Source organism: Leopardus geoffroyi, chromosome X, assembly GCF_018350155.1.
Source record: "Leopardus geoffroyi isolate Oge1 chromosome X, O.geoffroyi_Oge1_pat1.0, whole genome shotgun sequence".
NCBI lineage: Eukaryota > Metazoa > Chordata > Mammalia > Carnivora > Felidae > Leopardus > Leopardus geoffroyi.
In genome coordinates this window covers 83,671,354-83,699,033 of record NC_059343.1, presented here as the reverse complement: position 1 = coordinate 83,699,033, position 27,680 = coordinate 83,671,354, and the positions used below count along the sequence as shown (strand labels likewise).

At 43.0% G+C, this 27,680-nt stretch overlaps 2 long non-coding RNA genes and 1 other non-coding gene across 4 annotated transcripts in view; 2 read left to right on the top strand and 1 right to left on the bottom strand.

Annotated features, from left to right (window-relative positions):
* The window catches only part of LOC123594718, a 98,139-nt gene extending 78,627 nt beyond the window's left edge, over positions 1 to 19,512 (top strand). Inside the window, exons 3-7 of one of the 2 annotated variants that reach the window (XR_006710851.1) lie at positions 9,083 to 9,165; positions 9,608 to 9,794; positions 10,773 to 10,983; positions 11,895 to 11,958; positions 12,079 to 19,512. This is a non-coding gene — a long non-coding RNA (uncharacterized LOC123594718). Of the gene's footprint in view, positions 1 to 9,082; positions 9,166 to 9,607; positions 9,795 to 10,772; positions 11,155 to 11,894; positions 11,959 to 12,078 lie in introns of those variants that run through there. The other variant, XR_006710850.1, reaches the window with a different exon arrangement.
* Positions 7,529 to 7,635, bottom strand: LOC123595608. The gene has a single exon (XR_006711276.1). It is a non-coding gene; the product is annotated as a U6 spliceosomal RNA (small nuclear RNA).
* A 1,927-nt stretch (positions 19,513 to 21,439) lies between the features above and the next one.
* Positions 21,440 to 22,416, top strand: LOC123595095. The gene is made up of 3 exons (XR_006711036.1): positions 21,440 to 21,455; positions 21,507 to 21,510; positions 22,296 to 22,416. It is a non-coding gene; the product is annotated as an uncharacterized LOC123595095 (long non-coding RNA).
* Positions 22,417 to 27,680: the final 5,264 nt, after the last annotated feature.

Sequence of the window (27,680 nt, the reverse complement as noted above, 5' to 3'; positions counted from 1 at the left end):
TAAATGGCTTTTATGATGTTAAGGTATGTTCCTTCTATCCTTAATTTCTTGAGGGTTTTTATTAAGAAACAATGCTGTATTTTGTCAAATGCTTTTTCTGCGTCTATTGAAGGGATCATATGGTTCTTATCCTTTCTTTTATTAACATGGTGTAGCACGTTGGTTGATTTGAGAATATTGAACCAGCCCTTGTAGCCCAGGAATGATTCTGACTTGACCATGGTGAATAATTCTTTTAATGTACCGTTGAATTCAATTTCCTAGTATCTTGTTGAGAATTTTTGCATCCAGGTTCATCTCAGATATTGACCTGTATTCTCCTTTTTAGTGGGGTCTTTGTCTGGTGTTGGAATCATGGTAATGCTGGTTTCATAGAATTAGTTTGGAAGCTTTCTTTCTTTCTTTCTTTGTTCCTCTTTCTTTCTTTCTTTCTTCTTTCTTCTTTCTTTCTTTTCTTTTCAGGAACAGTTTGAGAAGAATAGGTATTAACTCTGTTTTAAATGTCTGGTAGAATTTCCCTGGGAAACCTTCCGGCCTAGGACTCTTATTTGTTGGGAGATTTTTGATAACTGACTCAGTTTCTTTGCTGGTTTTGGGCCTGTTCAAATTTTGTATTTCTTCCCATTTGAGTTTTGGTAGTAGGTGAGTTTCTAGGAATTTGTCCATTTCTTTAAGATTGTCCAGTTTGTTGGACAATAGTTTTCATAGTATTCTCTTATGATCGATTGTATTTCTGTGGTGTTGGTTGTGATCTCTCCTCGTTCGTTCGTGATTTTATCTATTTGGGTCCTCTTTTCTTTTTGAGAAGTCTGGCTAGATGTTTATCAATTTTGTTTATTCCTCCAAAAAAATCAGCTCTTAGTTTCATCGATCTGTTCTGTTGTTTTTGTTCTTATTTTTTTAATTCTGTCTTTATTTCTGCTCTAATCTTTATTATTACCATTCTTATGCTGGCTTTGGGCTTTATTTGCTGCAACTTTCCTAGCTCCTTTAGGTGTAAGGTTGGGTTGTGTATTTGGGACCTTTCTTGCTTCCCGAGATAGGCCTGAATTGCAATGCAATTTCCTTTTAGAACTGTCTTCACTGCATCCCAAACAGTTTGAACAGAAAACTGTTATGTTTTCTTTTTCATTTGCTTCCATGTATTTTTTAATTTCTTCTTTAATTTCGTGTTTAACCCATTAATTTTTTATTAAGATGTTCTTTAACCTCCATGTATTTAGGGATTTTCCAAATTTTTTCTTGTGGTTGATTTCAAGTTTTATAGTGTTGTGATCTGAAAAAATGCATGCTATGATCTCATTCTTTTTGTACCTGTTGAGGGCTGTTCTGTGACCCAATATGTGATCTATTCTGGAGAATTTTCCATGTGCACTTGAGAAGAATGTTTATTCTGATGCTTTAGGATGAAAAGTTCTGAATATATCTGTTAAGTCCATCTGGTCCAATGTGTCTTTCAGAGCCGTTCTTTCCTTGTTGATTTTCTGCTTAGATGATTTGCCCATTGTTGTAAGTGGAGTATTAAAGTCTGCTATCATTATGGTATTATTATCAATGAGTTTGTGATTATTATGTTTGTGAATAATTTGATTTATGTTTGGGTATTTCCAAACTGGGGGCATACATGTTTCCAATTGTTAGATCTTCTTGATGGAGATACCCTTTAATTATGATTTAATGCTCTTCCTCATCTCTTGTTACATTATTTGTTTTATTTTATTTTCAAAAAAAATTAATGTTTATTTATTCTTGAGAGAGAGAGAGAGAGAGAGAGAGAGAGCATGAGCAGGGGAGGGGCAGCGAGAGAGGGACACAGAATCCAAAGCAGGCTTCAGGCTCTGAGCTATCAGCACAGAGCCTGATGTGGGGCTTGAACTCACAAGCTATGAGATCATGATCTGAGCTGAAGTCAGACGTTTAACCGACTGAGCCACCCAGGTGCCCCACAGTCTTTGTTTTAAAATCTAGTTTGTCTGATATAAGTATGGATATTCCAGCTTTCTTTTGACATTCATTAGCATAATAGATGGTTCTCCATTCCTTCACTTTCAATCTGCAGGTGTCCTCAGGTCTAAAATGAGTCTCTTGTGGGCAGCATATAGATGGATCTTGGGTTTTTTTGTTTGTTTCTTTGTTTGTTTGTTTGTTTGTTTGTTTTCTTTTCTCCACTCTGATACCCTATGTCTTTTGATTGGAGCATTTAGTCCATTTACATTCAGAGTGATTATTGAAAGATAAGAATTTAGTGCCATTGTGTTATCTATAGATCTCATACTTGTAATGATATTCTCTCCTCCTTTGTAGTCTTTGCAGCTTTGCACTCACAGAGCTCCCCGTAGGATGTCTTTCATGGGTGGTTTAGTGGTCACAAATTCCTTTAGGTTTTGTTTGTCTAGGAAAGTCTTTATCTTTCCTTCTATTCTAAATGGCCGCCTTGCTGGGTAAAGGATTCTTGGCTGCATATTTGTCCTGTTCAGCACATGGAATATTTCCTGCCACTCCCTTCTGGACTGCAAGTTTCAGTGGAGAGGTCTGCTATTACCCTTATGTGTTCTACCCTTGTAGGTTAAGGCCTGTTGTCCCTAACTGCTTTCAGAATTCTCTCTTTATCTTTGTATTTTGCCAGTTTTGTTATGATATGTTGTGGTGTTGAGCTATTTTTGTTGATTTTGAAAGGAGTTCTCTGTGCCTCTTTGACTTGGATGCCTGTGTCCTTCCCCAGATTAGGGAAGTTCCCAGCTATAATTTGTTCAAATAAACCTTCTGTACCTCTTTCTTGCTCTTTTTCTTATGGGACTCCTGTGATATGAATATGGTTTTCTTTCCTGGAGTCACTTAGTTCTCTAATTCTCCCCTTGTGATCTAGTAATTTCCTTTCCATCTTTTTTTTTAAACTTCATTTTTTAATCATAATTTTATCTTCTATTTCACCTATTCTCTCCTCTGCTTCTTCAGTCCTCACTGTCACCGTATCTAGTTTATTTTGCATTTCAATTATAGTATTTTTTAATTCATCCTGACTAGTTCTTAGGTCTTTGATCTCTGAAGCAAGGGTTTCTCTGGTGTCTTCTATGCTTTTCTCAAGCCCGTAAGATATTAGTCTTATGACTGTTATTCTAAATTCTATATATATTGTTTATATCTGTTTTGAGCAATTCTCTGGCTGTGATTTTTTCATGAACATTCTTTTTGGGAGAATCCCTCCATTTGTCATTTTGGCTAAGTTTCTGCCTTTTGCGGGTTTTAAAACTTGTTATGTGTCTTGCACCTGAGGATGCTACTATATTATAAAAGGGTCATATCCTGTCCAGGGCATGGTACTTCAGGAAGTGTTTCCGGTGTATGTTGTGTGCACTCTGTTGTTGCATTTTGGCTGCTCTATTCCACTTGTCTGTCCTCTGCAGACCTCCTCTTTTCTTGTAGGGGTGAAGTTTTTGGACCTTTAACTAGGTGTGCTTTGATTTGTTTGTTGAAGTGATATTAAACAAACAAACAAAAGATAAAATAAAAAAAAATGGGGGAAGCCTGATCCCATAAAAAGAGAAAAAAAAAAGAGGAAGAAAAAACCCAGAGAATCAAAAACTTATAAAGCTAATTCCAGAGAAAGGGAAAGGAAAATAAAGAAGAAGAAAGAGATAAGATGAAAAAAAAAACCAGAATAACAATGCCTGATGAAATATATACATATATATATTTGACCAAAAACAAATCAGAAACTATGAGCCTGGTTCCAAGAGAAAAAAAGAAGAGGGAGGAAAGAAAAACAAACAAACACAAAAGAGTTCTCTGTTGGTGCCTAGGGCTGTTGGCTGTGCTGGTCTGGGAGAGAGCCTGGCTGTATTGGGTCAGTCAGTCTTGCTCTAGTAAATAAGCTGTTGTCAGGTATGGAGGGGCAGGGTTTGATATCAGCGTCTCCCACCTCCACTGGACACAGCTGTGCTACTCTCTCAAGTCCAACTGTGTTGTTGTGGGGGAAAATGGTGACATCCCAATCTCTCCTCCCTTGACTGGGTGTCTCAAACCATGCAGCCTTTTCAGGCAGCCCTCACAGAAAAAAGAGGGCACTCAGCTTGTCCTGCTCTATAGTTCTGTGCCTTCTTGGCGCTTGGCTGGGATTCAAAACCCAGTGTCTTAAAGGACCCAGCTCAGTGGCTCCTCTCCCCTGCTCTGGATTAGCGCCTCTCCATCCTGCTGATAAAAGGCCTTTGGCCCCTGTAAGGTCTTTTGTCCTTGGAGAGGCAATAAACCCTCTTCCCAATGTTCTCCAGTAAGGGGACTATTCTCTCCCAGTGTGTCCCTGAGATCGCTACACCACAATATGCACTCTGGGGCTGGCTCCCTCTACCCCAGGAGCATGGCTCCTGGCTCCGCCCATGAGAAAGTCACACACTTAGGAAACCTCTGAGGTTTGGCTCCAAAGGCTGTTTGTAAACCAAACCAAACCAAACCAAACAAACAAACAAAACAAACAAACAAACAAAAAACTGGCACTCTCCGTATTTCCCATTCCCTAGTCCGTGGTCCAAAGAGGTTTTCCTCTTGTGCTAACTAGATGCTGCACTTTCACAACCCCTCTCTCTTTCTCTCCCCTTTGTCCCTCCACAGAAAGGGTTCCCTCCCTTCCATGGTTGTGCCATTTTATCTCCCCCAATTCACATACATGCACCTTGATCCGGCCAAACAGTCTTCCTTGAACAGTGGAGATCCTTCTTGCCACTCTGCAGATCAATTTTCTGGGTATCCCAAGTGATCTGACCTCAATATGACTGTGTTTGAGGGATGAGGAAAATCTCCGTCCCCCCACTTCTCTGCCATTTTTAAAGGGAAAAACTACATTTTTAAAAGGAAAAACCAATCTTTTCTTCCTATTCTCCTCATAGTGACCCACCAAATGTTTGCTGTTTCCTTTAGACCCTCCAGCTGTTTTGTGTGTAACCTCTTTGGAATGTGCCGGGGTTATTTCCTGCCATGTGGCTATTTTGAAATGTTTCTGTTACTTTACACTTATTTCAGAAAACCTCATATACAGTTGTCCCTTGAACAATGTGGAAGTTAGGGGCGCTGACCCCCTTCCCCCCTAGAGTTGAAAATCTACGTATAACTTTTACTCCCTGCTGACTGGAAGCCTTACTGATAACATAACTAGTCGATCAGCACATATTTTGTATATGTATTATATACTTTATTTAAAAAAATATTTATGGGGCGCCTGGGTGGCTCAGTCGGTTGAGTGTCTGGCTTCGGCTCAGGTCATGATCTCACAGTTCGTGAGTTCGAGCCTCGCATTGGGCTCTGTGCTGACAGCTCAGAGCCTGGAGCCTGCTTTGGATTCTGTGTGTCTCTCTCTCTGCCCCTTTACCACTCATGCTCTGTCTCTCTCTGTCTCTCAAAAAATCAATAAGTGTTAAAAAATATTTAAAAAAATATTTAATTATTTTCAGAGAGAGAGAGAGACAGACAGAGCACTGGGGAGGAGAAGGAGAGAGAGAGGGAGAGAATCCCAAGTAGGCTCTGTGCTGTCAGCACAGAGCTCAACACAGGGCTTGATCCCATGAACTGTGAGATCATGACCTGAGCTGAAATCAACTGTCAGACACTTAATTGACTGAGCTACTCAAGTGCCCCTATATACTGTATTCTTATAAGAAAGTAAGATGGAGAAAAGAAAATGTTATGAAGAAAATCGTAAAGAAGAGAAAATACATTTATAGGACTGAAGTGTAAAAAAGAAATATTCTTATAAACGGACCTGTGCAGTTGAACCCTGTGTTCAAGGGTCAACTGTATTGCAGAAAGAGTTAGTTGCAGCTATGCATGGCAGCGTCATCGTATCTCATGGAGCTCAGTTCTGGTCTCGATTTCTCTGTAGTATCTGAATGGCCCCAGAGAAACTCCTGTAGCTAAAACTCAGCAACCTTAGCAAAGGCAAGGAGCTGGTGACTATGTGGTCAGAATCCCCTTTTGAGGAAAAATGAAGGAACATCATGTTATACAATAGGCCACAGAATCTCCTATATTTGCAGTTACAAGTACTTGGGTCTTAGGCTTCCTGGACTCTGGTTGGCTTCCTGTGTAAGAGTGGTGCAGTTGGAAATAGCTCCTGGGGCATTAGGCTGGTCACAAAACTCAGGGGGAAGTAAGAACTGGAAGGTGTGTGTGTGTGTGTGTGTGTGTGTGTGTGTGTGTTTCCGGCTGCCAGCGCTCTCTTCCTTATGCCCCTGGGGAAGGGTTTTCCTATCAGGACTCCATCTTGTTTGTGTGGCCCTGACAAAGTGGTTTGGGGTCTGCTCTTGCCTTCCTCAGCAGCCCTCCTGGATCTTCTCCAAACCTCCAGCCTCAGACCCTCATAAGCGCCCTGTGAATACATTGGTGATGGGTCACTGCCTGCAGGTCACTCCATGGGTGGGTTGGTCAGTGCTGGTCCTCAGTCTCAGGACCCCACAGGCCAGGAGGGTTCTGGGCCCCCTCTCCAACTCCATCCAACAGGAACCCAGTAATCCCCCTTTGGATGGGAGGTGGCAAGTGCCCAGGCTGAGTGTTTTCCTTTCTTCTGAGGACATGACCCCAATGGGCCATGACACACCTATCCTAGTTCTACATGGAAAACCTCTCCTCCTATGGCTATGGTTATGACTGAGGTGAAATCTTACCCTTGGTGTATTCATCATGTTTTCTATTAACTATATTTTCTGATGGTTTGATACCACAAGAGCCTGTGGACCTGGTGAGGAACTAGGTCTCCTAGGGTGAGCTAATTCCTTGAGCTAGCAATCAATTTGCCTATGAGCATGGTTTTGATATGTAAACCAGCAAATCCAGAGCCCACACCCCCAGCCACCTCCTTTATCAAACTCTCACACCCCAGTCCAATATTCTCCTTTCCTTAAATCACCCCAAGTCCAGACACTGGACAACTAAGGGCCACCCTTATCACTCAGAGCCCACCAAAATTATTCCAACTTTTCAATCCAAAGTTTTACTCAGCATACTGATCCTGCTTCTCCCGTTCCTTTCCATAAAACCAGAATAAAGATTCTGGTTCATGTTTTCCCCTCATTCTGTCTGCCACCTGACAGCTCCACCAGGAGCTTCCTCGTGTGGCCCTGAGTGTTATTGTATGTCCCCTCCTCTTGGGACCTGTAGGTAATAAACTCGTCTTTCAAGGACATTGGCTCCATGTCTGCCATCTCACTGTACCTGATTACAGCAAATCTCAGGTATATTTTAAGACATCTAGTTGAGGTTAAAGGCCAGAGTCATGTGCTCCTCTCAGGTCCGGGTTTGGTATGTGGAGAGGGTCTTTTGGAGCCAGGGGGTTGTTGGAGATTAATGTTCTTGCGATTGATGTAAAGGTAGGAGAGTGGCAGAGAACCCAACATTATCCTTGAATCTTCACACCAACCACTCAGGCTAGATTGCGTTATGCTCTTGGAAGTTTCCCAAGGCTTCCTTTATGGCCCAGCATGTGACTTATTCTGCCATGTTTCATGTCAGTTAAGTAAATAAATTGGTTAATAACATTTTTAAAAAATATACAGAATGCTTCACAAATTTGAGTGTCATCCTTGTTCAGGGGCCATGCTAATCTTCTCTGTATCATTTCAATTTTAGTATATGTGCTGCTGAAGCAAGCACTTGTTACTAACATTGTTTAAATCTAATTCATCTAACTGAATTTTTGTTTCCCTGTTTTAGCTATCGCTCAGTGAGATGTGTTAAAATTTCCAGTTGTGATAGTGGATTTGTCCATTTTTCCATTTACTTCTGTCAGTTTTAGGTGTTAATATACTGTACCCAATTCCAATGTGTGGGTTTCCCCCCACACATATTCAAGCAAGTCTCCTACACAAGCTGGGTGTCTTATAAGGTAACTCAATTCTGACACCATCTGCCTGGAGATGGTATCAGATTCCACAGGTTAAGGGCTCATTCCCACAAGGCTGTCCTGTACTTTAGATGCTAATCTCGAGTCCAAGTTGTTACCTGTGCTTCTGACACTCTGGCTATAAGTCAGAGGTTCCCACAACCCCTTCCTTGGGTTCGATTAATTAGCTAGAGTGGCTTACAGAACTCGGGAAACTTGTTTATTCACTACATCACTGGTTTATTACAAAGGATATTAAAGAATAGGAATTGACAGCCAGATGAAAGGATACATGGGGTGAGGCCCCAAACGCAGAAGCTTCTGTCCCCGTGAGGTTTGGGGCACGACACAGTGGCACATGGAGACATTCCAGTTTACCAACCTGGAATCTCTGAACCCGGTCCTTTGGGGTGTTTCATGGAGGCTTAATTACATGGTCAAGATTAAATTATTTGCCATCGGTGATTGGACTCAGTCTCCAGCCCCTTGCCTTCCCTAGAGGTCAGGGAAGTAGGATGGAAAGTTCTAACCCTCTAATCTCATGGTGGGTTCTTCTAGCAACCAACCCCCAACCTTAGGTGTTTTCCAAAAGTCATCCCACTAACATAAAAAAGACAGATTTATCATTTTCAACATAGAATATTCCAAGAATTTTCGGAGCTTTGTAGCAGGAGGGACAAAAAGACCAATTAAGATGGGTATAGTAGCATACCCAATTAAGATGGGTATACTAGATTTCTGTTGGTTAATGTTTAAGTTGCCATTTCCCCTAATTTTCTGTATCAATAAACTTTACATGTATCTCTTTTAAGGTGCATTTGACGGAATTTTTATACAGCCTGATGTTTGCCTTTCGATTTGGAATATTTCATCTGCTTACATGTAATGGCATTAACATACATAATTTGGCTTAAACATGTCATCCTAATATTTGCTTTATATTTATTTTTACCTGCTCTAATTTCCTTTTCCTTTCCTTTCTTTTGAGATAATCAATAAGGCCTAGGTTTGGTTTTCCTCATACCCCTGTAGGCTTGACAAACACAGAGCTTCGTGAATCTGTGACTTGATGTCTTTGGTCACTTTTTAAACTTCCCAACTATCATTTATTTAAATATATCTTCTGTACTGTTGCCTTTCCTTTTTATCTGGGACCAATTGAACATACGTTGTTATTATTTTCTACGACACCTTCAACTCTTGTCCTTTCTCTTTCAGGATCCTCCATCATTTTGTCTCACCAGGCTTAATGCTGGGTATTTCTTCAGACTAATTGTTTGTTTATAGAATTCTCCATCCAAGTGGGTAACTTGCCTTTGACTCTTGAAACATAGCACCACACAGTCAGGGTAGATTCTGTTATTGCTTTAGAGCTCAGGTTGGAGTAGGGGGTTATAGACAGTAATTAACTTGTGCCAGGTCACCCAGCCTGGAAATGTCAGAGCAGGAACTAAGATCTCAGAATGGAGCCTCTGCCCAACCCTTCTTTGTGTGCTTGTTCTCTCCCGGGCTGAGGATGCTCCCTACCTCTCATCTTCCAGGAAGCAGATCCACAGTGGAGGTTTCCAAACTTTAAGCATGTTGTTGTTATATTTCTTTTTAGATGAAAAAAGTCAACGATATTTCTTCACTACCCATAAAAGTTATCACAGGACTTTTCTCTGTTATTCAGGCCATTGATGTGTTTTCTACCTTGATTTGGTTTTAATTTTGCTGTTTTTATACCGTTCTTCCTGATTTCAGAGTACATTGATAGACATCATTCCTTTCAAAGAGGACCTAGATACCTGGGTGTTTCCCAAGGAAGTATGAAAGCTGATACAAACATGGCATTTCTGGCATTCATCTTCATGAATCCATGAACAAGAGGGAGAAGCAGCAATGAATGATACTTATGTACAACCCCAAATAAGGTAGTGTTTAAATTCAAGTGAGTAAATTTTAAAGATATTATTGGATTTATTCAACAATCCATGAATTAGGCAGCATGCCATCTAGCAAATGGAAAGAAGTTCCTAAGAGCTGGTCAAAATGGAAGACCTTTATAGGCAGAAAGCAACAGGACAAGGAAATTAGTGACAAATAGTGGATTGTTTCAGACAAGGTGACCTTCCTTTTGGGGGATGGCAGGGGCCTATTAAGCAGATTACCTCACTAGTACTGACCAGGAGATGCCAGACTGACTAGTTAAGATTACATTCCTGAGAGAGGCTGAAACTGCAATTAGGTTAGGTATTAAGTCAATGAGGTGACCTGTATTAGGTGTAATCACCTGAAATTAGGTGACACAAGCTTAGCATTAGTGACTCCATTTGGGGCCTGTTGTCTCTTCTTTAACAATGTTAAGTGATCAGTCATCATGGTTGATTTGTACTAGGCAGTGGAATACGTAACCCTGTAGTTAACTATATCTTTTTTTTTTTTCCTACAACATGACAGAGTGTAGGCATTAATTAATGGTTGAGCAACCTTAATGGTAGTCTTGGTATTCGTGGGGCAAAAGTGTAGAAATCATTTTTAGAACTCATGGATTTCTTCTTTCTCTCCACTTCCCCACAGCATCCACTAGGCCAACGAACTGTACCATAGGAGGGGCCAGGGGCATTATTAAAGTTTTGTCCATGCTAATGTGGACATAAGGAAAGAAAGAATTACTCCATGGAGATAAATGAGGGTGAACGGGCAAGATGGAACCATGGGAGTAGGTTCAAGATCACAGTTCTGGCAAGACATATGGAATGTGCAGGAGAGACAGGTCAGGGCAGCTGTGATGGTCTTGTGTAGAGATGCTAGATTATTTTGCTGGGAACAGGTGAGATTTGTAACGTGTCCCTTTCTTTCTTTCTTTCTTTCTTCTTTCTTTCTTTCTTTCTTTCTTTCTTTCTTTCTTTCTTTTTCTTTCTTCTAGGAGTTATCTGCCTCGGTCACCTAAGGGTAGGTTCAGAGAAATGATGTAAAGGGATAAGAGTAGAGGATGGCTAAAAGCAAAGGTGAAAACTGCACCCAAGGCGATGGAGCAACTTTCCACTGGATGTCTCAGTTTGGCTCAAGATGAGTGCGGGAGATGGAGGTCGAGTCTCTGGAGACTTTATCTGAGGGGCAAGCAGGGTCTTCATGAGGTAGAATCTCCTGGAAATTTATAAAAGGAAGATCACGTCTAATATCTTAAGTGTTTATTTGGAGGAGAGCTTTGAATGGAGAGAAAGGGAATTTAATAAATCCCTATTTGGGGGAGCACCTGGGTGGCTAATGTCAGTTGAGTGTCCAACTTTGGCTCAGGTCATGGTCTCACAGTTAACGAGTTCAAACCCTACATCGGGCTTACTACTGTCAGCACAGAGCCGGCTTTGGATCCTCTGTCCCCCTCTCTCTGCCCCTGATCCACTTGAGCATGCTTTCTCTCTCTCTCTCTCTCTCAAAAAAAAAAAATAAATAAATAAATAAAACAATAAAAATAAAGAAATCCATATTTGGTACAAAATATGAAATTATGTCAATGATCCTTTTTTTTTTTAGCACTTTCTTTTCAAGCTCAGTAGGTGGTTGGAAAAGGATCTGTTCTCTAGTCTTAATTCCATGTTGCCACTCTTCTCTCCTATCCTCTCTTTTACCCCCTACATGCCTTATGGAAGAAAGTATGACAATACATGGCTACTGATTTCAATCCTGAGCCATTGCAGTGTACCCTTCACCCCTTTTGATGTATAAGAGAATGCTGAAGCCAGGGGAGTGGGCACAAGGAAAGGGGAGAGCTGGTTCTCCAGCACTTTTTCTGTTGCTTCTGCCACCTGTAGTTCCACTATGTGAAAACACAGGCCTAGAACTTTGTCCAGGATGCTGACACTGCCTCTGCATTGAAGGGTGTCAGCTCTAAGATGTGTAACGAGGAGAACCAGAAGGTTTGTGTCAAGGACATTACCTGCACCTAGTCCTGGGGAAGGAGGACAGGCCAGGGGTTAGCTGTCTTCTTTAGAATGAGAGTTCCTAGTGCTTACCACACCCCTCCTTTCTGTAGATATCTCTTCGTCAGTCATTCTGCTGTACCCTACTCTGTGTGGTATGAGTTGGAGCCAGAAGAAATGGAACATCTAAAGGTAATGCAGACTCAAGGCCCATTGTGTGTTCACACCCAGACCTACCTCTTCTTCCTCCAGCCCCCGATTTCCCTATCCCCACCAGAGCCTCACAGTGGCTCTCTCCATCTCTCTCTGCAGCTGACCATGAACAAACACTATGATGTCTCCCAGCAAACTCTTGACCTCCAGAGGCTCTGCTTTGGCCCAGGTACAGTTGACAGCAGTAATGCTAGGGCAGGGATCTGCCTGGGAGGGAGCCTTAAAGGATGACAATGTGGGGAGGGGTTGGTACTGGCCCTGGACCCCTCTCAGCCTTCCTATTGCCTCTTCTCAGATTGTTGAAGACTTGGTGGGCCATGATATTGATATAATCCTGAATTGAAGAAAATGCATGGCTGCCACCCTGAAGATCATTGAAAAGAGTTCCCCCTGATGTGAGGCTTTATGGCCAGTGCTGTTTTTATGGTAGAGGATGGTACGAATGGTGTGGAGGGAAGACTTGTTTCTGAGGCCCTAGATAGTAACTGTCACTCTAACTCCTTCTCACAAAAAGCTGTTGTCCTTGAACTCGATCAACAACAAACTGTACAGGCTGGATGGCCTGTCTGACATTATACAGATGGTCCCCACAGTCAAGATCCTGAAGCTCTCCAAGAACGAGGTGGGAAGAGGGAGCCAGATCAAAGTTGGGGTTGACGGTGGGTGGTAGTGTTTATCAGTGATGACAGGAGGCAGGAGAAGGTACCTGTGTGGAAAAGTGGGGGCTGGGGGTGCAGGGGCCCACATGTCTCTCTTTCCCTGGGACTCGTTTCCAGCTTCCTCCCCATATTTCTCAGCAGACGTCAGCCTGAGAGCTGGACAAAGTGTGGGAGCTGTGGCTAGAAGGGAATCTGTGACACCTTTCCTGGGGACCTCTGCCTCTGGGAGCATGAGCTACCTGACAGTGCCCATCTGCAGGAGGCAGCAGCTATGAGGAGGACCATGTGCCCTGACTTCTCTACTCTCTCTCTCACCTGTGCTTAGAGGTCTCCTTTCCTTCCTGTGACCTGCTTACCTGTTTTCCTGGTCTGGGGTCTGTTTCTTATCCTTCTGCACTTAGCTTTCCCTAACATACTGCTATGTTCTGACTGTTTGTGTCCCCCACCTCACCGCATTCATTTGTTGAAATCCTGACACCCAAAGATGATAGTATCAAGAGGTGGTTTTTTGGGAGGTGCTTAGGGCATGAGGGTGCAACCTTCCTGAATGGAATGAGTACCATTATATAAAAGGCTCCAGAGAGATCCCCAACACCTTGTACCATGTGAGGACACAGCAAAACGATGCCAGGAATGAACCAGGAAGAGGGCCCTCACAAGAAAGCGACCATGGTGGTGACTTGATCTAGACTTTCCAGCCTACAAAGTGGATAGCAGAAAATTATTGTCATTTATCAGATACCAACTTGGTAGTATTTTGTTATAGCAGCTTGAACAGACTAAGACACATGCCTTCCCATGAGTGTGTTCCAGGAAGCGGGGCTCCATCTCCTCTCCAGAACCAGAGTGACCACTTTGGGCCAGGTGATGGTGCCTTGGACTGAGAAGGGCCCTCAACCCCAGGGTTTCATGCTGAGACAGGCCTTCCTACTCCCTGCTGAGATGGTGCTTCCCTCCCTTGTTCTGAGAGGGACCCTCTTTTCCTTGAACCAAATGTGTCCCCTCCTCCAATTCCAGGATGCCATAGTGGCTTTTCCTGCCCATGCTGAGGGCTGAGGTCCTGGGGGGCTGCCATCATGACATCCGTTCCTCTGACCCAATGCCAGGAGCTGGGCCCTCCTTGAGACAAACCAGGGTTCCCTGAGTCAGGGAGCCAGAAGTGGGAGACTGCCAGGGAGCAGAGGACTTCCTGAGGCAGGAATGGAAGTCAGAGAGCAGAGGTGTTTGAGGAGACAGATGGAGAGGCTTCTCAGAGGCACTGTTCCTTCCCCACCCCCACACATCTCACATCATCCAAACCGGTCCTTCAGAGGATCCATGGGTAGCCCGACAACGAATATAATCCCTCAGGCAAGGAACCGACTGAGGCAGACACAGGTGTACTGGGGCCATCAGGAGGGAAGGCGGTGATCATAAGAGGGGACCGCAGGCCCTCAGCTTCATGCTGACCTGGGACTTGACCCTCTACTCCTTCTGGGGATGGTCGCCTGCCCCTGTGGCTGCCTTGTTCCCCATGCCCAGCTCAGACTGAGTTCACACAGGTGACAAACCTTCAACCAGCACCCATCCAGTGGGCCCCCAGCCCAACACCTGCATGTTTTTCATTCCTACCTTGGGTGCCAGGGTGTTAGGGAAACAGGCTGTGGGGTTTGATGGCTCTCACCCTAAATCCTTACCTTTCAAACTTGGGCCTATTACCTAACCTCTCATTTTCCTCATTTGCAGAAGGGGCCCAATAATATCCATCTCTTGGGAAGCTGTGAAAATTGAATCAAATAAACTTGTGAAGTGGCTGTCACAGAGTCTGCACATAGTAACATTCCTGTCACTGAGAGCAGATCGCTCCTATTGTTGCTCTCCCAATTCCTGACACCTCGATTCCCAGGAACTTGTGTCCCCTTCAGCATGAGTATCATATAAGATCCTGACTGGGGAATGCTGTGTGAGTGTGTCAAGCATGTGCAACTCTAAGGGGGTATTGTTGTTTGTTGTTGAAGTGGAAAGAAATTCTCAGGGTTCTGTTCATAACCTATTTTCTCTCTCTCCCCACCAAGTGTCATTGACATATAAGTGACATTCAACCACATTCACTTATTGTACCTTGTATCTGTACCTTCACCCAGACTTTCACTGCTACCCCTGTCAGCAATTCCAAGTGAGTGCTGTGTTTTGGGTGGCACTCCCAGCCCAGCCTTGGTTCAGGGGTGTGGGAATGTGGTTGTGTAGCCCTTGGGATTTTCTCAATATTGCAGAAAGCCAACAGGTAGATCCAAGGAGTCTAGCCTAGTGGTAAGGGCATGGGCTCTGGAATCGGAATATGGGTTCTCTTCCAGACCCCAACACCCACTATCTGTGCGACCTTGGTCAAGTCATAGGACCCCTCTGTGACCCAGGGTCTTCCTCTGAAAATGAGGATTATACAGTCCACTCCTTGGGCTGTTTTACAGACGAAATGAGAGTATAAAACCATCTCTGAGGTGTGGTTAAGCCTCCTAATCTAGCGAAACTGGTAGATAATCTCTCCAAAGGTGGTCTCTGTGGCAGGGGTAGAGGTATCAGCCAAGCAATCTGGGGGGGGGGGCAGGAACAGTAGGGGTATGAAAGGAATGTAGTTGCTGAGTGGCAGTGGAAGCAGGACCATTGTTGAGGGAGTGGGGCTGTCTATGTGTCCAGCTGTCCCAGGGCTCATGTTGGCCCAGTGTATGCATCGTGAATGATAACTCTGCTTGTGAGGGACGTCAGCCCTAAGGAGACCCAAAACACATTCTCTATCCCAGTTCCCACACCTTCCTGAAGCTTCTTGACCACCTTCTCTCAGGAGCAGCAGGAATGATGCACTTTTTCACCACCCAGTCTGGGATGAACCTCCAGTGGTCTAAGAAGTGAGTGGTCAGGCGGCATGCAGATAGGAGCTGGCAGGAGCCAAGAAGGCAATAATGGGAACTTGCAGGTAATTGTTTTGCTTGGTTATTTCACTCATTGTCACCCTGAACATTCCTGTCTCCATACACATTAAATTACCTAGTTGTTTTGAACAGGTTTACATTACTTTTATGAATTCTGTGGGCCTCATTCCTTTATTGACAGATGTTTTGGTTTCAGGAGTTTTCCCAGTACACACTGACACAGGGCTCATTCTACTGCATATGTTGCAGTAAATGTGGAGCCATATTTTCCTTGCATAGATTGGGAAATGGCAGCCCTAATGGATGTCATCTGACTTTTCTCTACCCCAGGGGACTTTGTGACAACCACTGGGACCACACTGGTTCTCACTTGGCCCAAGGTGAGGTCCGGTTATTCAGGCCAAGTGAATGGAAACTGGGTGACCTGGGGATGAGACTCAGGGCTCATGGCTCTGCTGATCTCCCACCTTCCTCCTTTTACTTCCTCCAGGCCAAGCACACGATTCCAGAGGAGGCCCTCACCTAAGCTGATTCAGGATGCTGAGAACACAGCCCTGACAAGAAACTCTTGGATGTGGTCATCTTTGTTGTGTTTCTCCTCCAGTCTAAGTATAACCCTGTGAAGGAGCAGGAGGTCTGCTTGGGGTTGGGAAGCCAACAGTTAACTGACACTAATCCACCCAAAGGGCTAGTTGTTGTGCATATTTGTCTCACTCAGAATTCCTGATTCTTTTGATAATAAAGAATGATGTTGCCTGTTATGTCAAATCCCTGCAAAATTCATTTTGAGGCAGGCATTTTTGTACTACAGGCAAAGGTAAAGTCAAAGAGGGTCAGAGACCCCTTGAGAACAGCGGGGTAGGGTCTCAAATCCTGGACCCCCTAAATCCCAGGCTGTGTGTGTGCTCCCTAGGGCCACGTAGCTGTCGAGGTGGGGAATGTTACCCTGGTAAACCTGGAGATGGTGTTCTGTGCCCCTAGCATATGACTAAAATGTTTTTATACAGAGAACAGTATAATTGCTTAGCCATACAAATGAACTTAGATACCTTTTGTGGGGCGGGAGGGAAATGGCATTAAAGAGCACATGAAAACCTGGGAACTAAAAATTACCCATATACATGGATGACATAGGATAAATGTCCTTGATATCGAAAGAAATCAGTAAAGAGATCATAAATTGATATTAACCTAGAATTGTTATTAAAAGCAATAAGAGTGTCCAACCAATCTATGAAAAGCTATACAACCACGATAACTATAAAAATGTAACTGCAAACATTAGATGAGATACTAAATGAGAAAAGAAAGCTGAAGATTGTTATTTTCAGTAAAATACACATACACACACACACAGAGAGAGAGAGAGAGAGAGAGAGGAGTCTATATCGATAGGTTGTGTATAGGAAATGTATAAAGTCATTACTTATAAAAGTCAGGTCAGGTATACACAATGTGGAGATGACCTATCTCTGAGAGGTAGGCATTTCCGTCTTTACCTCAGAGTCCCTTCCACTCCTTTGCTGGTGTGCAGGGCAACTTTCAGAGACTGCAGGGTTTGAAACTCATTTGTATGGGGAACACTCTTCAGGGTTAGTTCTGGGAGGTTCCATAGGTAGACCTTCCTTGATAACGCAGGAGAAAAGGGAAAAGAGATGGGTTTAGATGGAGGGTGAATGTTGGTGGCCCTTGAAGGGGGAGGGAGCTGATGAGGACTTAGCTCTTTAGCCCCATAGCTCCAGGGCAGCCCTCAGGTTGTGGCTGTCTTCAGTTGAAAACCAAGAGTGCTCTTGGGTCAGAAACTTCCCAGGGTCATGAGAGGATGGGCACAGGAAATGGTACCCAGAGAGCCTTGTGCTTCTCTACTTCACTTTTATTCTCTGTCTTGACTTTTTGTATTCCCCACCCTCAGCTGAGTTCATCTGTAACTTTGTACTGTCTGGCAGTTAATCCCCACTTCTATCATTCACACTTTGGCTGGGTGGTAGGAATAATTAAAGCAAGTATACTAACAACAATAATAAAAGATACCAACAATTATAGCACATATAGTAGATAAATTACTTGGTCAAGATAATGGAAGTACTGGTTCCCAGCATCAAACGCAGGTCTTTCTGACCCAAAAGCCCCTGCCCTAACCCCTGTGTATACATTGAGTGTTCTTCTGTGTTAGGCTGGAGGCCAGCACAGGGGAGGGAAGTCACCCAAGGTCCCGTGGTCAGTGATGGGTCTGGCAACTGGGACACATGCTTGATGACTCCCATCTTCTATAGTTGACCTGTTACTATTATTATTTCTCCCATATTATTTCTTCTTCCTGAGGGCTCAGTAAAAAATTGTTTCATCCATGTCAAAGTAGAAGGAAACTAAGGAGACAGGAAAGCATGAAGGGAATAGGAAATGATGAAATGGGACCAAAGTTCACTTCTTGCTGCTACATTTCCAGATAATGTTTCAAATCTTCTACTTTATGGGCAGAGGAGGCAGTGTGGTCCAGAAGTAATACACCTCAAGTCCTGCTACATGCCAGACATTCTTTGAGGTTTTCTCCCTTTCTTCTTACAAGTCTGGAAGTAGGCACCCTTAGTCCCATTTTACAGATGACCAACCTCAGACTCGCAGAGCTGTGTAAATGTTCCAGAATCAAACATCTACCCCTTGCCATCTGCACAGGCCAACCAGAAGTCTCCCATTTGGGTGATGGATTTTGAGGGCTTAAGGACTGATAGTGGGAAACTCTCCTGATATAGAAACTGGGCGGTGTCACGTCCTCATTTGGCATGAAGATGATGGTGGGGATGAAATCCTGCACCATGAGTCACGAGCCAAGAGGCCTGGCTATGGGGGCCACATAGACCGGCTGATTCGTGGGGTGTTGAATTGGACCCAGGAAGCAGCACAAATGGTTGCCTTTTGGAAAAGGAACCTGAGCTATAGGATATTAACATGGACAACTACTATATGAAAGGTGTTTTACAGTTCATCTCATTGAATCCCAACTACTCTATGCGAGACCAATAGTTACCAATGATCAGGGAACAGACATTAAAAGTTAAGTAACAAAATCCAAGAAACGGTATTGTAATTAAATTCTTTAATACACAAAGATTAGGTTCTTCCCTGTTTGTCCTATGAGCCATCATTCCACATCTCGGAAGGCATTATTATTCACTTGTTCTTGTTCAAACAGTGCACGGAAATACTTTTAAAATACGAAAACTCATTAAAAATAATCAAATGTTGTCTGCACAGCAAACATTAAAAGGCATGTGAAAAGCTGGGGGAGATCATTTCTAACCTACCTTCAGACACTTGTTTACGTATTCAATGTACAAAATATTCTTAAACAATAGAGATAGGTCAATGATATCAAGAGTGGATGCCCATAAGAAGGAACATAAATTCTTAATAATCACGTGAAAACATGCTACTCTAAATAAGTAAATAAATAGAAAATAAACCATATCAAGTGAAACAGGGATATCACAATGTATAAAGCAAAATATGACCCCATTTCTGCAAAAAGTATATATCAACATAGGTGTATAGGTATGAGTGTGATTAAATAGATTAGTGCAATACATACAGAGAAAAATTTGGGAAATAGGCACTGCTAAGTTAATAGAGACTATCTTTGTGTTATGGTGGGCAAAAGGTAGGGACAGAAGGGAGCGACATAACAATTTCAGCTTTTAAATATGCATTTTATATGTTTCTCGTATGTGTCAGACAAAGAGAAGTATTAACTGGCAATCTGACAAAGTATGGGGATAAAGTTTTGTGAAACAGGCATATCAGCAACTGAGTCACAAGATAATAGTGTAGCTATATGTTTATTTAGCAACTTAGAAACCTGTTCATATCCTGTAGAATGCAAATAGTATGCTAAATAGATGTCTATGATAATTCACTGTGTATGCATTGTTGGGGAGAGAGATATGTTTATTTTATAAATTTGCATTTTTATAGTGCCTGAAATATGGAAACATTGAATAAAATATCAAAAACATAAAATAATTGCGAGGTGATTACAAATATGATACATATTCATGGCCTTGGAAGCAGATCAAAACAATTTATTTGACAGTTTTCTGTATGTATATGTGTTTGTGTATGTTTCTTTGTTTCAAACTTCTTCACACCAATTATTCATACACTAAGTCATGCAACTTTCTACTTAGTTCACTGAGGGGCTGGATTTCCCGACCAGAGCTTGAGGATCCCAGGATGGGAATGAAAGTAGAAGGATTGGTGCCAGTGAGTAGAAAAGTCTAGAAATCTTGGCCTATATTATGGTATCTATTCACCTTCCTCCCTCACCACCAATACCACAGCCCTTTCCATCCCCTATCCTTTGCCAATCTCCATAGTTGAGACTTTCACACCTGCATTGCTGGCTCCGGTCATCAGGTAGCACTGTTCTCCATTTTCTAAAGCTCCCCTCCCCTGCCACCCTGGGCCTTTTTTATAAACAGAAACAAAATGTTTCTTCAAAGCACATTACAGAATGACAAGTACAGTATGATACAAATTCTTTATGAAAACTTTATATGTGCATAAAAAGACCAAAAGGACACATGCATGGTTTCGCTTCCTGTTTATGCCTACATCTACATCTAATTAATTAACTAACCAATTAATTAATTAATTCTATATTGGGTGTCTACTATGTGCCAGACACTATCAGCCTAAGACTACATCTGCATCGTAACCTTACCTCTCTTCATCTCCAGACTTGCATTGTTGGAAATGCCCACAGGAAGCAGCATGGATGTTAGTGCCCACCCCATAAGGTATGATCTCTCTTCCAAGCAAGATCAGTACAAGCTTGACCCCCGAGTCCTAGAAACCCACCATCCAAATGGGAAATTATAGGGTTGAGTGGGAGAGGTTGTAATCTGACAAAAGGTGCCACCTTACAACTCACACATCTGTACTTTTGCATAGGACTAGCAGACTATAACCTTCTCCTGATTAAACTTCACTCATAGAGAGTAAAGGATGAGTTGGAGGTTTTACTTCCCCTTTAGTCCTTTGCTCTGTTAGAATGGTACATTTTGGAATTGGCTTTATGTCTGTCATATCCCTAGGAGGGTGGTTCCACCCATTTAGTCATCTGACAGGTTGATCTGAGATGACATGGAGTTTCTGCTTCATGTAAGACCTTCTCTGTCAGTTATGGGGGTCTGGATCCATATCCACGGAACACAGAAAATAATAGATACCAAGTTCTCAAAGACAAGCACAGGACAAAGATTCTGGTCTGAACATCTAACTCTCCTGATTTAGTAAAATGGTTTTTACAGATTTCTCACATGATGGTTGCTCAGAGTTCCTCTTACACTTGACACTCATGTGACCCTTTTCCATCTCCTCTCCCACCTGTCCACAAAGGCACACACACAGTGAAATTCCTCTATAAGCTAGCAGTGAAGAAAACTTTTTAAAATATGATTTCAAATCCAGAAGCAATAAGAGAAAACAGTGATACACTTGATTTCATTAAAAATTGCACAGAAAAAAAAAAAAAGTTAGAGAGGGAGGGAGCCAAACCATAAGAGACTCTTAATAACTGAGAATAGGGGAGAAGGCGGTGGCATAGGAGGATACTGGGCTCACCACGTCCTGCTGATCACCTAGATTCCACCCACATCTGACTAAATAAGCCAGAAAACTGCCAGAAGACTAGCAGAAAGGACTGTCCAGAGCCAAGCGTACACAAGAGGCCCACGGAAGAAGGTAGGAAGGGCAGAGAGGTGGTGCGCACTACCCAGACTGGCGGGAGGGTGCCAGGCAGTGGAGGGGCAGCCCGCCAGGCAAGGCAGAGCCCCCAAAGTCTGGCTTGCAAAAGTGGAGGGGCCAGACTCTGAGTTCTGACGGCCAGCAGGACTTAACATCTGGAATGTTAAAAGTCAACAGCTCTGCTCGGAGAGCGGGAGGGTGAGAGGAAACCGGGAGGGAGAGGTGTTGAGCCCCAGAAGACAGAGCTCAGCTGGGCAGGGAACAAAGGCATTGGCCAGCACCATCTCCCTCTCCTACCCCCAACCGAAATCCCAAAGGGAACCAGTTCCCGTCATTGAACTTTCTTGCACCATGCAAACACCCAACACTATGCCTCTGTGGATCCATCCCTCTGACGGGTCTGCCTCCATCCTGGTGCTGCAGGGCCCCTCCCACAGGGGACCACTGATGGCAAAGTGAGCTAAGCCTGTCCCTCATGCCCCTGTGCACCTTTCGGATCCACCCCGGCTAATACGCCAGATTCCACCAAAGCAGCACCACAAGCCTGGCAGTGTGCAAGTAGCCCAGACAGGAGCCACATCACTACACAGTGATTCCTGCCCCTAGGAGAGGGGAAGATAAGGTACACATCAGTCTGTGACCCCAGCAGTGGGCTGGGGATAGACATCTGGTGTGACCGTGGCCACACCCACCAACATAAGTTACTCCAGACAGCACAAGGGAAGTGCCCCGCAGTTCTGAGCCACTCCAAGGACTGTCCAAAATGATGAAACGGAAGAATTCTCCTCAAAAGAAACTCCAGGAAGTAGTGACAGCTAACAAATTGATCAAAAATGATTTAAGTCCTATAATGGACCATGAATTTAGAAAAATAGTCATAAAATTAATCGCTGGGATTGAAATAAGTATATAGGACAGCAGAGTATCTATTACTACAGATATCAAGGGACTAGGAAACAGTCATGAGGAGCTGAAAAATTCTATCAATGAGGTGCAGAATGAAATGGAGGCGAGGGGAAGATGGCGGCCTAAGAGGACGCTGAGCTCACCGCGTCCTGCGGATCACTTAGATTCCACCCACACCTGCCTAAATAACCCAGAAAATCACCAGAAGACTAGCAGAATGGATTCTCTGGAGGCAAGCGTAGATGAGATGTCCAAGGAAGAAGGTAGGAAGGGCGGAGAGGCAGTGCGCACTACACGGACTGGCAGGAGGGAGCCGAGGCAGAGGGGCAGCCCACCGGCCAAGCAGAGACCCCAGCTCTGGCTTGCAAAAGCATAGGGGCCGGACGGAGTGTGTTCTGACAGCAAGCAGGACTTAACATCTGGAAGGTTATAAGTTAACAGCTCTGCTCGGAGAACGGGAAGGCTGGAGGACAACGGGAGGGAGAGTTTTTGAGCCCCAGACGACAGAGCGCAGCGTGGCGGGGAACAAAGGTGCTCGCCAGTGCCATCTCCCTCCCCTATTCCCCCAGCCAAAATCCCAAAGGGAACCACTTCCTGAGAAGGAACTTGCTTGCACCACGCAAACACCAAATGCTGTGCTTCTGTGGATCCATCCCTCAGGGGGTCTGACTGCCTCCAAGTGCCGCAGGGCCCCTCCCAAAGCGGATTTCCAAAGGAAAAGTGAGCTGAGCCTGTCCCTCCTGCCCCTGTGCACCTTGCCGATCCACCCCAGCTAATACGCCAGATCCCCAGCACCACAAGCCTGGCAGTGTGTAAGTAGCCCAGACAGGCCACGCCACCCCACAGTGAATCCTGCCCCTAGGAGAGGGAAAGAGAAGGCACACACCAGTCTGACTGTGGCCCCAGTGGTGGGCTGGGGGGCAGACATCAGGTCTGACTGTGGCCCCGCCCACCAACGCAAGTTATTCAAGAGAGCACAGGGGAAGTGCCCCGCAGTCCCGCACCACTCCAGGGACTATCCAAAATGACGACACAGGAGAATTCCCCTCAAAAAAAAGTCCTGGAAATAACGACAGCTAATGAACTGATCAAAAACGATTTAAACAATATAACAGAAAGTGAATTTAGAATAATAGTCATAAAATCAATCGCTGGGCTTGAAAACAGTATAAAGGACGGCAGAGAATCTCTTGCTACAGAGATGAAGGGACTAAGGAACAGCCAGGAGGAGCTAAAAAATGCTATTAATGATCTGCAAAATAAAATGGAGACAACCACGGTTCAGATTGAAGAGGCAGAGGAGAGAATAGGTGAACTAGAAGATAAAATTATGGAAAAAGCAGAAGCTGAGAAAAAGAGAGATAAAAATTCCAGGAGTATAAGGGGAAAACTAGACAACTAAATGATGCACTAAAGAGAAATAATCTATGCATAATTGGTATTCCAGAGGAGGAAGAGAGAGGGAAAGGTGCTGAAGGTATACTTGAAGAAATAATAGCTGAGAACTTCCCTGATCTGGGGAAGGAAAAAGACACTGAAATCCAAGAGGCACAGAGAACTCCCTTCAGATGTAACTGGAATCGATCTGCACGACATATCATAGTGACACTGGCAAAATACAAGGATAAAGAGCAAATTCTGAAAGCAGCTAGGGGTAGACGTGCTCGAACATATACAGGGAGACCTATAAGACTCGTGACCGATCTCTCTACTGAAACTTAGCAGGCCAGAAAGGAATGGCAGGAGATCTTCAATGTGATGAACAGAAAAAATATGCAGCTGAGAATCCTTTATCCAGCAAGTCTGTCATTTAGAATAGAAGGAGAGATAAAGGTCTTCCCAAACAAACAAAAACTGAAGGATTCATCACCACTAACCAGCTCTACAAGAGATCCTAAGGGGGATCCTGTGAGACAAAGTACCAGAGACATCGCTACAAGCATGAAACCTACGGACATCACATTGACTCTAAACCCATATCTTTCTATAATGACACTGAATGTAAATGGACTAAATGCCCAAAGAAAAGACATAGGGTATCAGAATAGATAAAAAAACAAGACCCATCTATTTGCGCTCTACAAGAGACTAAGTTTTGACCTGAGGACATCTTCAGATTGAGAGTGAGGGGATGGAGAACTACTTATCATGCCACTGGAAGTCACAAGAAAACTGGAGTAGCCATACTTATAGCAGACAAAATAGACTTTCAGTCAAAGACTGTAACAAGAGATGAAGAAGGGCATCATATAATAATCACAGGGTCTATCCATCAGGAAGAGCTAACAATTATAAATGTCTATGTGCCGAATATGGGAGCCCCCAAATGTATAAAACAATTACTCACAAACATAAGAAACCTTATTGATAAGAAAGTGGTAATTGCAAGGGACTTTAACACTCCACTTACAACAATGGATAGTTCATCTAGACACACGGTCAATAAGGAAACATGGGCCCTGAATGATACATTGGATCAGATGGACTTGACAGACATATTTAGAACTCTGCATTCCAAAGCAACAGAATATACTTTCTTCTCGAGTGTACATGGAACATTCTACAAGATAGATCACCTACTGGGTCACAAAACAGTCCTTCATAAGTATACAAGAATTGAGATCAGACCATGCATACTTTCAGACCACAGTGCTATGAAGCTTCAGATCAACCAGAGGAAAAGTCTGGAAAACCTCCAAAAGCATGCAGGTTAAAGGACACCCTACTAAAGAATGAGTGGGTCAACCAGGCAATTAGAGAAGAAATTAAAAAATATATGGAAATAAACGAAAATGAAAATACAACAATCCAAACACTTTGGGATGCAGCGAAGGCAGTCCTAAGAGGAAAATACACTGCAATCCAGGCCTATCTCAAGAAACAAGAAAAATCCTAAATACAAAATCTAACAGCACACCTAAAGGAAATAGAAGCAGAACAGCAAAGACAGCCTAAACCCAGCAGAAGAAGAGAAACAATAAAGATCAGAACAGAAATAAACAATATAGAGTCTAAAAAAACTGTAGAGCAGATCAACGAAACCAAGAGTTGGCTTTTTGAAAAAAGAAACAAAATTGATACACCTCTAGCCAGGCTTCTCAAAAAGAAACGGGAGATGCCCCAAATAGATAAAATCATGAATGAAAATTGAATTATTACAACCAATCCCTCAGAGATACAAGCAATTATCAGGGAATACTATGAAAAATTATATGCCAACAAACTGGACAACCTGGAAGAAATGGACAAATTCCTAAACACCCACACTCTTCCAAAACTCAATCAGGAGGAAATAGAAAGCTTGAACAGACCCATAACCAGAGAAGACATTGAATCAGTCATCAAAAATCTCCCAACAATTAAGAGTCCAGGACCAGATGGCTCCCCAGGGGAGTTCTACCAGACGTTTAAAGCAGAGATAATACCTATCATTCTCAACCTATTCCAAAAAAAAGAAAGGAAAGGAAAACTTCCAGACTGATTCAAAGAAGCCAGTATTACTTTGATTCCTAAACCAGACAGAGACCCAGTAAAAAAAGAGAACTACAGTCCAATATCCCTGATGAATATGGATGCAAAAATATTCAATAAGATACTAGCAAATCGAATTTAATAGCATATAAAAATAATTATTCACCATGATCAAGTGGGGCTCACTCCTGGGCTGCAGGCCTGGTTCAATATTTGCAAATCAATCAACGTGATACACCACATTAATAAAAGAAAAGAGAAGAACCATATGATCCTGTCAATCGATGCAGAAAAGTCCTTTCACAAAATTCAGCACCATTTCTTAATAAAAACACTTGAGAAAGTCGGGATAGAAGGAACATACTTAAACATCATAAAAGCCATTTATGAAAAGCCCACAGCTAACATCATGCTAAATGGGAAAAAACTGAGAGCTTTCTCCCTAAGATCAGGAACACGACAGGGATGCCTACTCTCACTGCTGTTGTTGAACATAGTGTTGGAAGTTCTAGCATCAGCAATCAGACAACAAAAGGAAATCAAAGGCATCAAAATTGGCAAAGATGAAGTCAAGCTTTCACTTTTTGCAGATGACATGATATTATACGTGGAAAATCCGATAGACTCCACCAAGAGCCTACTAGAACTGATACATGAATTCAGCAAAGTTGCACGATACAAAATCAATGTACAGAAATCAGTTGTATTCTTATACACTAATAATGAAGCAATAGAAAGACAAATAAAGAAACTGATCCCATTCACAATTGCACCAAGAAGCATAAAACACCTAGGGATAAATCTAACCAAAGATGTAAAAGATCTGTATGCTGAAAACTATAGAAAGCTTATGAAGGTAATTGAAGAAGATATAAAGAAACGGAAAAACATTCCATGCTCATGGATTGGAATAATAAATATTGTCAAAATGTCAATACTACCCAAAGCTATCTACACATTCAATGCAATCCCAATCAAATATGCACCAGCATTCTTCTCAAAGCTAGAACAAGCAATCCTAAAATTCTTATGGAACCACAAAAGCCCCCGAATACCCAAAGTAATTTTGAAGAAGAAGACCAAAGCAGGAGGCATCACAATCCCAGACTTTAGCCTCTACTACAAAGCTGTCATCATCAAGACAGCATGGTATTGGCACAAAAACAGACACATAGACCAATGGAATAGAATAGACACCCCAGAACTATACCCACAAACGTATGGCCAACTCATCTTTGACAAAGCAGGTAAGAATATCCAATGGAAAAAAGACAGTCTCTTTAACAAATGGTGCTGGGAGAACTGGACAGCAACATGCAGAAGGTTGAAACTAGACCACTTTCTAACACCATTCACAAAATAAACTCAAAATGGATAAAGCACCTGAATGTGAGAGAGGAAACCATCAAAACCCTAGAGGAGAATGAAGGAAAAGACCTCTCTGACCTCAGCCGCAGCAACTTCTTACTTGACACATCCCCAAAGGGAAGGGAATTAAAAGCAAAAATGAACTACTGGGACCTTATGAGATAAAAAGCTACTGCACAACAAAGGAAACAACCAACAAAACTAAAAGGCAACCGACGGAATGGGAAAAGATATTTGCAAATGACATATCGGACAAAGGGCTAATATCCAAAATCTATAAAGAGCTCACCAAACTCCACACCCGAAAAACAAATAACCCAGTGAAGAAATGGGCAGAAAACATGAATAGACACTTCTCTAAAGAAGACATCCGGATGGCCAACAGGCACATGAAAAGATGCTCAACGTCGCTCCTCATCAGGGAAATACAAATCAAAACCACCTTCAGATATAGTGGCCAAAATGAACAAATCAGGAGACTATAGATGCTGGATAGGATGTAGAGAAAAGGGAACCCTCTTGCACTGTTGGTGGGAATGCAAATTGGTGCAGCCACTCTGGAAAACACCGTGGAGGTTCCTCAAAAAATTAAAAATAGACCTACCCTATGACCCAGCAATAGCACTGCTAGGATTGTACCCAGGGATAC